Source organism: Atta colombica, unplaced genomic scaffold, assembly GCF_001594045.1.
Source record: "Atta colombica isolate Treedump-2 unplaced genomic scaffold, Acol1.0 scaffold183, whole genome shotgun sequence".
Lineage (NCBI taxonomy): Eukaryota > Metazoa > Arthropoda > Insecta > Hymenoptera > Formicidae > Atta > Atta colombica.
Window position 1 is genome coordinate 138521 of NW_017259275.1, and position 6716 is coordinate 145236.

A 6716-nucleotide genomic window follows, 5' to 3' on the forward strand; every position below is an offset into this window, starting at 1 on the left:
TTAGCAGATTCAACTTATATTAAATTAAAATACATAGTAATTTTTTGTATCCACAAATTAAACCATTCAATTGCTCGTCGAATTCTTCGGTGTACACGCGACAGAGTATTTTCCATAATTGGCGCACGTGAAGCACGTCAGATGCAAAAATTTTCGACCATCCGACATTGATGTACTTATTTTATTCGTATCGCTTATCTTGAAAATCGCCGTAGGAAAAGCACCTAGCGTTCGCGCGCGCAGCTGAAACATCGGATTCACTCAACGCGGAACGACAATTTATCATTCCGCCTCTCGGACTTTATTCAGCCGACTACGTTGCGTGATGCAATTGCATTCGGATCTGCCGATGCGACCATGTCGGTGATGTCAAAGTGAAATATGCGTTTCAGCTCTTATGCATCTCACACAATAATGCCAAGGAGAATCGACCGTCCTCGTTCGCACCTGTTCGTACAACGGTGACTTTATTCTACGGGTACAATAACAATTTATCACCCTTTTGTCTTTCAAACTTATTGAGCCGTCCCGCCTCTCCATGCAGTTCCGTTAAATATTTGCTCTCCTTTGTGTGCATTTTATGCACCTGTCCCCACGCGGAGAGCCCACGATAATTTATAAGGATGGGCGACGATTCTTTTACCCCGACACTTTTTTTAGTTTGACCTTGTTCTTTGTAGAGATGAATATGCCCGTTTTAACAACGTCATTTATTTTAACTAACATTTCATTTATTTTTAACTAACATTCAGTTTATGGAGCTTTCGTATTAATATTAATCTTTGCTCTCCTTGCTTTAAATACAATACAAGAAATTTAGTTTATAATGTACACTAGGAAAGTGACAAAATGATGAAATTGATTTTATTTTATTATTTTTTATTTTAATTTATTATCTGAACGAGTATATTGCATTTACTATTTTAATGCTGGAGAGACATATGATGAATAAAAGATAATTTTATCATAAACATGATTTCTTTTTAAGTAAAATTAATCTCATTATTTAATTATCGAATTAATAACAGCATCAATTAATAATAACATCAATTAATAATATTTATTATTCATATTTTTGCTCTTATGATTAAACAAGTTATACGATCGTCTCTTAATTTTTCATTCTGTTTTCGGATCGTGTTAATACTGTTTAAATACACCGCTACTCATATAATGATTCGCTTGACATGGATACAATATCTATTTATCATTTCTATTGTTTCCCAAAATTTATTGAACCGTCGTTTTGCATAATGCTGTTTTGCTGACAACGAAAACATTAATTTTACTACGCGTGCAGTTTATTCGTGCGCTTCATTTAATATCATCTGCCAACCGTTTCAAATGTCCTACTGTAGAAATTTATTATCTCTTCAATTATATTCCATATTATTTCCAATACGATATTTATTATCAAAGTTTATAATATACAGTTGAGAAATTTGTGTTAAATTTAATATATTTTACGTATTCCAAACGGTTTATTCAAATTTTTGTATTAATTTAACAAAATAAATAGTTAGAAAATAACACAAAAAACGCCACGAACTTTTTCCCACATCTAATATTACACGGTGTCTTAGGTTTTAATAGATGAATTACGGGAGCATAATCTATAAATGGAAATAAGAAAAAAAAATGTTTTATGAAATTTGGCTTGAATAGAAAGTTTGCTTTATTTACAAAATATAAATATTGAATCAGAATATGAAATAGGAAACAACGGATTTTCTTTTATATACAGAATTTGATAGTATATGTATATTTCATAATATGTACATACGTACGAAAAAATCGAACGATGTTTATCTCATATATTCACATATTTATTATTTTAAAACGATTCTGTATCATTTCAACTTATGCGAGAATATGATATTTATTTGATTGAAACAACGATTACACTCACGGTAAAGAATAAGTGTTAAACGTTAGATTTTTATTGTCTTGAAATAATAATCGTCATTAAAATGCCAATATTCCAAAATATTCCGTTTTAATGTTTATAACTTTACAATAAAGCATTTCTAGCCAAATTTTATATAATTTTTTTTTCTTATTTCTACTTAGAAGAGAGGAGAATATATTCTCGCAGTTTGTTTCTTAAATTCTAAGATACTCTGTATATGTGTATAATACAAAAGAATATAACACATAAAGAATGTAACACTGATATTTGTAAATAAATTGAAGCATTTTTTTATTTTTTTTTTTTGATTTGAAATTAATATTTATATTGAATTAATACATTCTTTTCATTTATTCTAGAATTTACGTTTAAAATATATTGTTATGATAATAGTTAATTTACTCGTAAATTGTGTTATATTAACATTAAAAAATGTTGATTGTTAATTTAATACCAAGTATTTAAATTACAATATAATGTTAAATTAACACTTGAATATGTTATAAATTCAACACAAATTTTTAATAAAAGGATTAATATGCATATCTATTCGGATTAAAAGAATTAATATGCATGTCTATTCGTTTGATTCATACATTTATTTCTACTGCATTCGTTTTTTAAGAAGATTCATGCTCGTCCTCAGTATCGTGATAATCTTTTCATTTGCATGCGATTTTTCTCTTCTTTAACTTTCTCGATTTTTTAGTCAATAAGTAGTAAGTTTCTCTTTCGCAAGTTTCTTCCGTCTTCTTGTTTAACTTACGAACATGTTCAGCTTCTTTTGCGACCATGAAAACTCCCTCTTGAACTTCTCCATCGTTCCCCAGGTTTATTTCCATTTCAATCTTTACTCTATGCTTGAACGCTTCCATCTCTTCTCATTTTTATTCCTTAAAGAATGGTCGACTCTCTCGATTTTTCAAAGGTATTTCTAATGCGGACTTACTTCTCTTTAATTCACAAATATGACTCCTTCTTTGCGCAACTTTTCTTATTTCTATTTTCTCTTTTCTATCTTTGTCCTTTCCTCCACTCCTTCTCGCTCCCGTGTTCGACTTTTTTTAACGTTCAGCTACTGTTACTGCCGCTCCATACTTTAATTAACGAATTCTTCCTTTTCCCTTCCTTTCCCGCGTACTTTCATGTCCAGCAGTCTCTACTTCGCGATTACCATGATTTCCCTCTTTTTTTTTACCCTCGAAAGTCTCTTCTTTTATCTTAGTCTTTTTCTCAGGCAATCGTGAACAGTCACAACAAAATCCACCCTTCTCTCGGCACGTGTCCCAACTTTCCTTTTTGAATCTACAAGCGCTTTCTGTTCTGCCAACAACCACCTTTTTCGTTCATGAGTAAATGCCCACACACATTCTTTTCGCCGTTCTCTCACGCACTTGCTTTCCATCACAGACGTTCTGTTCTCGTTCGCGTGTATGCGTGAACAAAATCCCAAATAAACCGGCAAACCTATTTGCCGGAAACTGTCCGCAAATACTAGTAGGAGAAATAAAGTTTCACCAGTTGCGGGCTAGTGCGAAGTTTCGGAGACCTTTGTGCTTGTCGATCGCCGTAGAATACTTTTCAGTCTGTACTTCGTCAGCTTTTCTCGAACTTGGCTAAAGCTGTTTTCAAGTATCTGGTTACACGCGCATCTTTATATAATTTATACACATCAGAATGATTCAAAAGAACGATTTCTCATGTATCTAAAAATTTAGATAAATGCATTTGAAAATAATTTTGTTTGATCATCAAAGTAATTATATAGGAAACTTGAATGTGATGAGCAATGGTGTAAATAGTTTTGACATTCTAGCAATCAGTTTGAACGTTTTATATAATTATTTTAATAATTTAATAAAATTATTTTCAAATTTATATTTGCCAAATTCTTAGATACTTCAGCTCTTTCCGCTCTTTCTATGCGCCGATAAATATTTATTAGCTCAAGAAACGGAAATTGTCGCGAGAAAATATGCGGCTGTCCAGAATTGCATTAGGACAGCTCATTATTACGTCATGAATTATTACAAATTTAATCCGCATATGCATTCATTATAGCGAGTTCATAAATAGAGACTATTCTCTTGAATTATTATTAATTACCCAGATATACGATTCATTCATACATAATCACTGTATAATCGATTTCATGTTGCCGAAGGTGACAATTTATATCTTCCGGTGTAATTCCGCAACTGAAGCGGTGCAAGTACTGGAGATTGCGAAATATTCGGCGAATAGTAAACTGCGTTTTAATTACTTCATTAATCGAAAAAGCTGCGTTAGCTTAATTTCAAAATCTGGTACACAAAGAAGGCAAACGTAAAATCTATTAAACGTAATTGGCATTATCGGCTCTTTTTTTCTCTCTGTGCTTTTTTTGCCGCGACGACGTCGCGTCGTATAAATCGGCGCTCGTAACTAATTAACTAAAGAGCCCGCACAGCGCGCAGCGGCCCGACCGCTGCTTTACAGCTTATCTCGTATGCAGGTGATTTCAGGCCGAGTCAGCAGGCGTTTCAATAACATAAATCGCCTTGCACAGAGATTAAACGGCGAAGCCGACAAAGTCGTTCTTCAACGACTTGAAAATTCATTTTCCTCTGAAAATATCTCTTCAAGGGCCTTTTGATCTTACGTCGCAAAATAAATGTATATTTTATCCTGGAAATAAATGTCCTGATTTTCAGTATCATAGATACTGCAAATGCCATGTATGCAATGAGAGAAAAATCTTTGATATTTATAACTTTATAGTAACTAATTCGCAGTCGATTTTGTGATAGTAATTAAATAATTTATAATTTAGATGTAATTTATAATCATTTTCGCGCGATACCAGATATATATATATATCCTCAATAACAAAAAAAAGTCACAATAAAATCATGATGACTTGGTTGAGATGATAAATAAAATTATATTATTGCTATATATATTATATATATATATATATAAAACATTACTATAGCAATAATCATAAAAATGGAGTTCCTAACTATAATTATTTTATCTATAATTATATTAACTATAATTATTTTATGAAATTGTAGTCATAAATACGAAACACTTTTCTTTCAGTATGGAACGAATGGTTTAGAACAAATATGCAACTTTTTGCAAATTTAGTGCGACAGTTTATCTGGGTACATTTCATGAGAAACGGGAATGCAAGAATGTGAAAGTTAAGAATAACAAGCGAGTTTCTAAGCCTCGGATATTCAGTACAAGTAGCTGCATCCATGGCGAAGAGAAACCGTATTCGGCTTATGTCTTAAAACTTAAGAAATGCAAGGACGAGTTGCGGCGAGGAGGACACGTCTCCCAGTAGTGCAATGTTTTAAGTTCTAAATTTTACGGCGAATGTTTTGTTCCCCACACGCTTGACTCTAATCTACATCCGTTAACTTCGCAGATTACGAATCCTTCTGGTTTTCACAATGTCACGGTTTTTCACTGAAAGCAGAAACATTCTGACTATCGTGAATAAAAAGTACGGTATGTTTAATTAACAAAGCCCAGCTGCGCATTTTCTCGAACGGTCTTTCCCTCCCTTCCGAAAAAAAGAACGATAAATTCATTGGTATGCGGTATTCGTACGCGTTTTGGTAAAAAAAAAAGATTTTTCATTAAATTGAATTTATTTCGAGATTATAGTAGCGTTGTTAAATTCAGCAATGGATTATAACTGCAGATATAAAAGCCGATCGTACTTTAAAGCTTATCCGAAAAGAACGGTTTTGTTGAAGTATCTAAAAATTTAACTACTCAAATGGAGAATTTATGTCAAATTTAACATATTTCGCATGTTTTTAAATAGACCATTCAAATTTTTGTATTAATTTAACACAAGATGAATATGTTAAATAAAGTATCACAAACTGGATTGAAAGATTTTAACACGAATGCAAAATCTTTTTTACTGTATAGGTACAGATCTGAAAATAATTTTGTTGCATCAAAAGTTAGAATAATTATGTAGGATGCTCAAGTTGATTGCTAGAATGACAAAACTTTCTGCAATATTGTTTATCGTATTTGAATGTCCAATACTATTTTGAATTCAACAAAATTAATTTCAAATCTATATGTATAGCTAAATTTTTAAATAAAATTCAGAAAAACCATTCTGTCGGCGTACACATAATAATTTTAATTATGTTTGTACAGCGAACATATACATTTCATCACGATAGCTAAAGAGAGCAATGCTCGAGCTGAGAGTTATTTGGCACCACTGAGCACATTCATAATATTCGCAACTGAGTAAGATGTACACTGGCAAAAAGCCTCTCGACAAGTGTTTCGCTATGGTGCAAGATAGGTTTTGCGAATGGCGTGTAATGTTAACGGAGATTAGACCACGCGGTAAAAACGATGGCACGGTGATTAGTATCGGTTACGCAATGCTGCGAAGCAACATACTCGACGTGTATTAATTCGAATCCCGATTGCAGAATTTTTTGCACGACTGATGAAACTTCTTGCTAATATGCTGAATTTGTATTCCATGTCGCTCAACTAGATTTAGGCTCCAAGTATATTTCTGAATGGAACAAATAAAATATATAGTTGTAAGAGAGATTTAGAAAATCTTAATATCTAATAATTTTGTAATTGTAACATATCCTTGACTTTTCACACAACAGTTGTCAACTGTACGATTATCTTTTACTTTACATGATTAAATCTATCTACAGTGTCAAATTTAATTTAATTTAAATCGTCACTATTCCTACTCAATATATCATTATTTTATTATATTAAAATAATGATTAAATTTGACATTATATATATATATATA

The 6716-nt window shown here is 31.9% G+C and overlaps 1 protein-coding gene across 1 annotated transcript in view; it reads left to right on the top strand.

Annotated features, from left to right (window-relative positions):
- The window catches only part of LOC108686467 (neurotrimin-like), a 121457-nt gene that overhangs the window by 93075 nt on the left and 21666 nt on the right, over positions 1 to 6716 (top strand). The window lies entirely within an intron of this gene.